This window comes from Mus caroli, unplaced genomic scaffold (genome assembly GCF_978045245.1).
Source record: "Mus caroli unplaced genomic scaffold, Mus_caroli_1 scaffold_16, whole genome shotgun sequence".
Taxonomy (NCBI): domain Eukaryota; kingdom Metazoa; phylum Chordata; class Mammalia; order Rodentia; family Muridae; genus Mus; species Mus caroli.
In genome coordinates, this window is record NW_028227271.1 from 32,207,855 (window position 1) to 32,217,309 (window position 9,455).

Below are 9,455 nucleotides of genomic sequence, written 5' to 3' on the forward strand. Positions count from 1 at the left end.
GAAGCAGGAATGTGGTAGGATCAACATAGAACCTGTACACATTTTCTCCCATTCCCTTAAGATGTCATAACTCCAGGTTCTCCACAGAGCTCTAAAGCAGGTGAGAATTCAGTGGAGAGCTGGAGATGCTGTGATCCGACAAGCCAAAGGAACAGGTGAAAGGTTGGAGGTCAGAGGTCAGAGGTCCAACTCTTCCCAGGAAGATGCCTGGACTGGAATTATGGTACAGATTAGGAAGGCCAAGTCCTTTGGGGTTGGGTTTTGTTAACCATGTCTTCTTAGAAGTCTGGAGGAGAGTCAAAACTGGTGGTGACAGCCCAGGGCACCCATGATCCAAGTAGAGGTAAGAGAAATATAATACAAAGCTGAGGTGGCACACATGGCCTGTCTGCTCTGATACCAGAGTAATCATGAACTCTTGTAAGATATTAGTCATGACTTTATGAGGGCAAAATGTCTAGGCTCATTGCTTCCTAGAGCCACTCCACAGCAGGAACAGGCAAGGCTCAGAAGCGGGGTGTGATTTTCTGAAGGTAATAGTGAAGAAGTGGCCTTGAACCCATCTTCATTGCTCTATCCAAGAGTTTGTCTCTCTACTTAATTCAGTGCATTTCTTATACCTTAATATTTGCTTCTTTATCAGTAGTAGTACTATAATGCTTAGTTCTAATTGTCAGCATGGCATAGAGTAGAACCACCCATGAGAAGGAACTCTGAGAATGTGAGAGATTACTTTAATTGATGTGGGAGGGCCAGTCCACTTGTGTAGGGTACCATTCCATAGGTTTGGGGTCTTGAATTTTACAAAGGGAAAAAAAACTAGAAGCAGAAAAAAATGCATGAGTTACATACTTGTTCTCTGTTTTTTTTTTTTTTTTTTTTTTTTTTTTTTGAGACAGGGTTTCTCTGTATTGCCCTGGCTATCCTGGAACTCACTTTGTAGACCAGGCTGGCCTCGAACTCAGAAATCCACCTGCTTCTGCCTCCGCCTTTGCCTCCGGAGTGCTGGGATTAAAGGCGTGTGCCACCAAGCCCGGCTTGTTCTCTGCTCTTGACTGATGTATTTGCATCTGCTTCTAGATCCTGACACCTTGACTTTCACACAACAACGCCCTATGACACTGAATACTGAGACAGATTAATCCTTTCTCAGTAAGTCGATTTAGTTAGGCCACAGCAACAGGGAACACAACAGAACCAAGTGTCTATAAATTCATAATTGAATATGCTAATGTTTTTCTATCATATATTAAAATGAAAATCTAACTATAATGAGGGAAACTGTCTTCTTCTCTTCACTGCCCACTCTTAGCTTGTCAGCATCCTTAGGCTAGCACCACTGGCAAAAACATGCATGTGTGAAGAAGGATATCAGAGGAAACTGGCCAACAGTCATATGACCTCTATGATTGTAAGTAAGCCCAGTCCCGGAGGTTTTCGGTGAGGCTTATAGAGAGTTAATAATATGAAAGACAGCATTATATATCAAGACAAGATCAATAAACAGCTCTGTCAAACCATATTTTTTGCCTGAAGCAGAGGAATAAGTTAAAAAACACCAATCTGTCCTTATTTTGAGTGTAATAATTTATTCTCTGTGGATTTTTCTACATTGATTTAGAATTTTAAAAAAGCTTTCATTTATTCATTTAATATATTGTTCCTAATATTTTTTAAAGATCTGTGGTGCACCTATAGTTCTATTTCACTTCTAATAAATGCCTGTATGGGGTGGAGTGTATAGTCAGAGGCAGCACACTTAATGAGAAAAACAAACTGCCCCACCCCCTCTCACTCTCCACCCACCAACCAACTTGGCTGGGTTAACAGAAAAGTTTACCTGAGAAGTTGGTCAGCTTACCAAGTAGAGAAAGAGACTAGGGCATCAGAAAAAATACAGAGGGCTCTGAAGCTGGTGCCTTCCCCAGTACTAGAGCACAGACAGTAGGATGAGGCCCAGAATAAGGAGTAGATACCCAAGATGGCAACAGTCTAGCACGTGAAGGAACCCCTTCCTGTATTTGCACAGTCCCTGGCTCAAGAGATCTCATAGGGACACCTTGGAGATGCTTCAATTGTAGGATCTGCATGAAGTGAGAGTACCTCAGAGAGACAACCAGCTTGCAGTGCATGCTTTCCAGACACAATGGAGCCTTCTCTCTATCACATGACTCACCTCTACCCAGCCTACAGCGGCCAGCTGAGCTGCCTCAGAAATGGGCTCAATGTATATCCCTAGTGTTTACCATTACTGACAGCCTTTTACTGTTCACTTTGTCCCTTGAGTTATTGCTTTCTGAGACCATAGGATCAGCAGTTGGTCAACAACTGCCTGAATTATGGTTAGCTATAGGAGCCTTAGAGGGAAATAACATGGCGGTCCCAAGTTTAAGTTTGTTGATCTTTGAAGAAGAGAGATAGTAGGATTCAGGATGTACACTGTGAGGCTTACGTTTTTAGTGTCAATGTGACTGGATTTATATCACCCAGGACACAACACTATGGTTATGGATGTGAGAGAGTCTCCAGAGATTAATTGAAGAAGAAAGTCCTTTCCTAGCTGTAGGTGTTACTATTCCATGAACATAGATATATTTTGATCACATAAATCTCCTCTCCAATCACCTCATTTACATTCCATACCCAGGCAACATTGTGTCTCCTCCTCCTCCTCCTCCCCCTCCTCCTCCTCCTCCCCCTCCTCTTCCCCCTCCCCCTCCTCTTCCCCCTCCCCCTCCTCTTCCCCCTCCCCCCCCTCCTCCTCCTCCTCCCCCTCCCCCTCCCCCTCCTCTTCCTTTTCTTCTAGTTGTCAAGTATAGTTGGTGTTGTTCATATACCTTTGAATAGGTGGCCATTTACAGGAGCTGTGGTCAACACACTAGGGCTTCATCCTTAAAAATATTGCCTCTCTTCTTTCAGAAGCTATCAATTGCTAATAGCTCTTTCACTAGGGATAGACTTTTCTGCCCACCTCTTCTCTCCCTACCGAGATTTTGTCTATCTTGAGTTTTCTTCACAGATCTTGTGTATATTGTCAAAATGTCTGAGTTCATAACTACCCTACTATGTCCAGAAAACTATGTTCCTTGTAGCCATCAAAGACCTCTTCTCTTACAATCTTCCTGTTCCCTCTTTCACAAAGTCCCCCTGATCCTTGGTGTAAGGATCTTTGATAGTAGATGTCCTGTTCAGGGTTGAGCATTATGTAGTCTTATTCTCTGCATCTTGAACTGTCCTGAGTCTCTGGGTTCATCACCATCTGCCAGTAAAGAAACTTTTCTTATGAAGGTTGAGAGAGGCACTCTTCCATGTTTGTAATGATGGCATTAAAAGTCAGTTTAATACTGTTGCCATTTAGCAGGATAATAGTAGTAGGTTTTCACTTAGAGCTTATAGGTTGTCTAGTTACAGGTTCTTGAAGTCAATATTGGTGCCAGGTAGGAATTTTAACTTGTATAGTGGGCTTTAAATTCAATACAAAAGTGGTTGTTACTTCCGTGACATTTCTCTCATTTTTGCACCAGTGGGCATGTCTTGCCAGGTTGGTGGTATAGCTTGAAATGTTCACATTTGAGTAAGGCTCACGGTTACTTTCTTATCTGGTAGTGCATATAGACTTCCAACACTATAAAAGCTAGCTGGTAAAGCTTCCAGGCGAGTACTTCATGTTCTATGCATCAAGTATGGAGTATCTTCCACAATGGATTTTACTATCAGGTTATTTTCATATGTTGGCCTGTAACATCTTATAGGGGCATTGTTGCTCCATTATAGAGTAACTCCATTTAAATTCTTTTTTATGATTATGTATATGTCTTAAGAAGCATCTGCAGTACTCTGCTCCCAAAGGACTTTCCAACTGTCTTTAATATTAGCTGTCCTTTTCTATATTCCTTCTCTACCTGCCCTCACATTCCCTCCTCCATTTAACCCTTTTCTGTTACATTATTTCCCTTTAACAATTTATAGCAGTCTTCTATTCCCTCTCCCTTGAAATCCTCTTCTATGATCCTTTAGCAATTTCCTGATCTCTGTAAGCATTCCAAATGGAACTCACATATCTGAAGATTCAAAGCTAACATCCACAAATGAAAGAAAATATGTGACATTTGATTCGTCTTTCTGAATCTACGGAATAGAAGAAAAGAAAAAAAAAACAGTTTACTAGCTACATCTGACAGGTGTTGGTATCTAGGATATATAGGTAAATAAATAAAGAGCCCAAGCATCCAGACAGCAAACAACCCAATTAAGAAATTCAGTGTGGAACTAAACAGACAGTTCTCAAAGATGAAAGTCAAGTGGCTAATAAGCATTCTAAAAAAGATTCACTAAACTTCTATCAAGGAAATGTAAACTAAAGTTACTTTGAGATTCCATGGTTGGTTTATTTTCTTTTTTGGTTTTGTTTGTTTGTTTGTTTTTGTTTGTTTTTTGTTTATTTTCTAAAAGAACTGCAGGGCAAAAATGGAGAAGAGACTAAAGACCAGAGGCCTAGCATGGCTGTCCTCTGAGAGACTCTACCAACAGCTGACTAAGATAGATGCAAATACTTACACCCAACAGGAGTCAGGCACCCCTCTGGTTCAGATAGAGGAAGGATTAAAGAAACTGAAATGGAGGGTGACCCCATAGGAAGACCAGCAGTCTCAACTAACCCAGACCCCAGGGAGCTCTCAAAGACTGAGCCACCAACCAGGTAGCATAAACAGGCTGGTCCAAGGCTCCTGTCACATATATAGCATTACATATATCTCTTCCCTCTCCCTCTCCTTCTCCCCTCCCCCCTCTCTCTGTTTTCTTTACTAGAACAGCATGTCATGCTGATCAATGTTTCTTTTTATTAGTCAACACTAATACTGATTTCTTGGTACTATTCATCAATATTGTTAAATTTTCTTGCTCTGATCACTGGTCCACATTTCATGGTTTTTCTTTACCCAATAACTTCCTTCTGAAGTATATTTTAAAGTTGCTTTAAAATATTTTTATTAAGTTTTTCAAAATTTCAGAGATGTATATAATGCATTTTTAAAGTTTAAAATAGTTTTATGAAGTATTTGAGAAAATCATATTATCTATAATGAAAATAGGCACCCCCAATTCTTCTTTCTCCTACCACATCTACTTCTACCTCTTTGCCCAAATCTATGCCTCTATGTTTTTATTTAGTAACTCATTGGCTTCAGTTCGTGCTGCCAATAGAGTCCTGGATGTCAGGCATCCACTGAACTGTTCTCAGCCTTTCAGAGCCATGGTGTTAAAGAAAACTGCCTCTCCCTCTCCCAGGAGCCATCAATCTTTCATAGCTCCTCAGATAGTGGTGGTGGCTCGCAGCCCCTGCCCTTCTATCCCAGGCTAGAATGCGGGATAGGTTTGAACTTGTGCCAGTCTTGTGCAGGTACCCACAGCTACTGTGATTTCTTGAATGTGGTGGCCCTGCCATCTTGAAGGTGTCTTGCTCTTAACCTCTCTGACCTCTGGCTCTTACAATTATTTCATCCCCCTTTCCACGATGATGCTGATCCTTGGGAGGAGGTATACTATACATGTTTCACTTGTGACTAAGTGCCCCACAGGTACTATTATTTGCACCTTGACCAGTTGTGATTTTAACCATTGCCCACCACACATAGAAGCATCTCTGATGAGATCTGAGAGCTGTTTCAGTCCATGGGTCTAGAGATGTAAGTTTAGAGAGTTGCTTAATAATGTGCCCATTTAGCAAAATAATAGTAACTGGCTCACCCTTGAGCCTGTGAGATTTCATGGGTGTTTGGTCAGGTTAATGCTACAAGGAACGTGTTTCTTACAGTGGTTCCAGCCTTAAATTTAATTAGAAAGTGATTGTTTATCCCAATACCATTTGTTTGCCCATGGACATATCATGCAGGCTGGTCATTATTGTAGCTCAAGGTAGAGCTTTTTCTTCCTCACAGTCTGCTTATGATCTTCCAGTCTTCTGAAGCTAGCTAGCAGAGAACAAGCTTCCTCGTCACTACCAATTTGATTTCTTATGTCCTGTTACCAAAGTATGCTGTGTCTTCAGCAACGGGTCTTACTATCACATTCTGGTGGCCAACCAAAAGCAATGGCAGTGGCCTGTGTTGTTTGGGAGGTTTCCAGGGTACCTCTAACCAACAACTGGATGTGAAGTGTCCCTCCTATCACTATGTATGTTCCTTGGCAACCCATGTCTCCCATCTGTTTAAAAAAAATCTACATTTTCAGCTGAAATCATTGGTTTCTGTTTTACTGAAGTGGGGGTAACAAGATCTCATACTGCATTGCTCTACTGCATCTATGCTTGGCCATCCTCTCCTCCTGATGCTCAGAGTGAGTTCACTCTGATTGCCCTTGCAGTAGGCCCTTCTACTAATGCCCCAAGTCCAAAGTCAGGTACAACAGATATTCTTCAACTCTTTCTTCCCACCTCACCTATGTCTCTTTCTTTAGACCAATATTTCTCAGCCTTCATAATGCTGCAACCCTTTAAAACAGTTCTTCCTGTTGTGACCCACAACTATAAAATTATTTTTATTGCTACTTCATGACTGCCATCTTTATATTGTTGTGAATTGGCATGTGAATTTTTTCTAAATACAGAAGTCTGCCAAAGAGATCTCAGTGTACAGATTGAGAGCTGCTGCCTTAGATGGTTACAGCCAGCATGCTCTCATAATATTTTTCAATTGAAAATCACCTACAACATTCCTTGATGTCATGCCCTCTCCAGTTATTCCTCAGTGACTTTGTTCCTTCTTCAATGAATTTCTCTAAAGAGAAATAGTCAGTATAATCCAAGATCTTTTTTTAAGCTGCCTTGGTCAGCCACTATCCAATGAACTGATTAAATAAACTGATTTAATGAACTCACCCATTTTTATCTCAGTGTTGAGAATTTGTTGATCTTTATTTAAAATACAAAAATCAGAACTCCTTGGCTAGAATCACATTTTTTCATTATGTTGAAGTCTGTTTTCATTTGGCTTCTAGGAGAACCTCCCATGTCACTGATAGGTCTCAGCCTCTCTCTTCCTTTGTCTTTCCCTCTCTTTAGTCCTGCTTACCTTCTTCCATTATAATCACTGCATCGTCTCAACATTCAATTCCTAAACCTCAGTTCTGTCTTTATGGTATTATTCATCTCATGATATGTAATACCCAATGCACAGAGATGACATTCAAGTTTAGGTTTCTTGGTGTCTCCCTGAACTCCACAAGCTTTTCCTTTTGTTGTCCCACACCACTTGTATACCCATCAGTGTTAAATAGTACTACAAGTTTAAGACCATATGTCCTCTTTCCATTTTCATGTACCTTTATTTGTTCTTTCTAAATTTTGCCCATGGGTTCTGACCACCTCTGAATATTGCAAGATTCCAGAACACATGATAGTCTTCACCGAAGACCTAGCAGCACTTTATTAGCCACATATTCAGCCCAAGAAGGGATGACATTGCACCATGCATGACACAAGAGCAGAAGCCATAGAAGTCATGCTATGTCACGATCAAAGGGCATGTTGTTCCTTGGTTTCAATGGGAGGATATAATTGGTTTCTTTGAATAACATTTCAGGCTGGTAGGAGTTGGATAGTTTGAAGACTAGATGTCCTGCTGATATAGCTAGTTTGGAGCTTATATGTGGAGAGCTTCTTCTATATGAGAAAATCATCCTGTTGGGATCACAGCTATCAATGTCAAAAATGGGTTCTTAGGTTTTATAGTATACCATACACACTTGCAGATTCCATCTTTGCAGTTAAGGCTAACATCTTAGATGCCTGCACCTCTCTTTGGGTGGCATATAATATTCAACACTGATAGATAGTAGGTTTGGCACATACACAGTCAAAGTTGATCTCTTTCACCCCTGAAGCCCATATCTAGTCCATCATCAAGGTAACTTAATCCTTGCAGCAAATGTTTGATATGGGAGCTACTCTTGTATCTTTTTTTTTTTTAACCAAGAAGTAAAGAACTAAAAAGTACAGTAAACTTAATCACCAAGGGTCCAGTGTGAGAATGAAACAGTCTGGTTTTAGACTTATCATTCTTAGCCACAGTGGTCTTAAGTTCTGTCATTGAGAACTTCTGGCCCTTCCTTTTGTTTACCTTTCCATACCCTGAAGTTGCCAGTGCCATCTGATTTTTCTGATCTAGGAAATGTGTCTGATGTAACCTGAATTATTCCTATTGGTTTTCAGGGTGTATCCATTGGCCTCTCTCCCTCACAGGTGGTAAGAGGGATTCTTCCTCACAATTAGAGGATGGTCAGACATAAGGCATGGCACTCTGGGTAAGTGAGGTCATTTACAGCTTATTGATCACACCTGTTCAGAACCTTTGGTGATGTCATGGCCTACCAGTCAAGTGTACTGAGAACATATAGACATCATACCTGGGCCACAACACACAGTCATGAGCTGTGTAGTATGAGAAGGTGAAGAATCCTGGGAACCTACAGGTTAATCTGATTGTGTTTGATCCTTCAGGCTGGCAGGGAACTGAATTCTAGTAGTCAGTGATAAGCTGTAACTGTATAGGGTACTGTTAACATGGAGGGTGGTCTAGCTAGGGAGACATACTCAGCAGAGGAGAGGCAAGAAGAGCCTTCTCCCAGTTTAAACTTTGGGTGGCATATAATATTCAACACTGATAGATAGTAGGTTTGGCACATACACAGTCAAAGTTGATCTGCTTCTGTCTTCCATCTTATGGGAGAAGGATAGGTGGAAATGAAATGTCTCCAGTTTGGATCCCTACCAGGCTTTGTACTGCAGAGTAGACTTATAGCGCATAGAAAGCCAGTCTTATATTTGAAAACTGTTCTCCTATTACTATGAAAATCTTACAGGAAAAACCCATGATTCTTATCACTAGATATACACACCTCCCCTTAAATAATTTACCACTTGTAGTCTGATTATGAATATTGGAGATGTAATTAGGATCCTTAATCACTTGATTTCGTCACTTGAGTCCTTCAGAGGGGCCAGACACTTTTGGAATGGGAGAAGGTATGAGAATGGAAGAGATTCATGATAAGAACTTGAGGGAGACACTGGAATTGAGAGTGATCCAAAAAGAAGAGGACATTAGTCCTTCATGAGAATGAATTCTGCCAATAGCCTAAGAGAACTGGCTCACTCATCACTCTCTAGTCCTGCTTACAGATGAGACACAGTACCAATTTGCATCTTGGTTACAGCATTGGGAATCTCTGAGCAAAGGACTCAGCTAATGTCTGCTTGACTACTGAATCAGTTACAGCTTATCACTGACTACTGGAATTCAGTGATGAGTTTATGTTGCTTTGAAACAGCATGCATGTATGCATTTGTATTTGTACATGTATAATATATTTGTAGTACTTTGTTGTCTTATAGAGGAAAACGTATATGTCTGCATTAGTTTAGTTTAGCTTTGTTAGTTGTGATAAAATTTGATTGT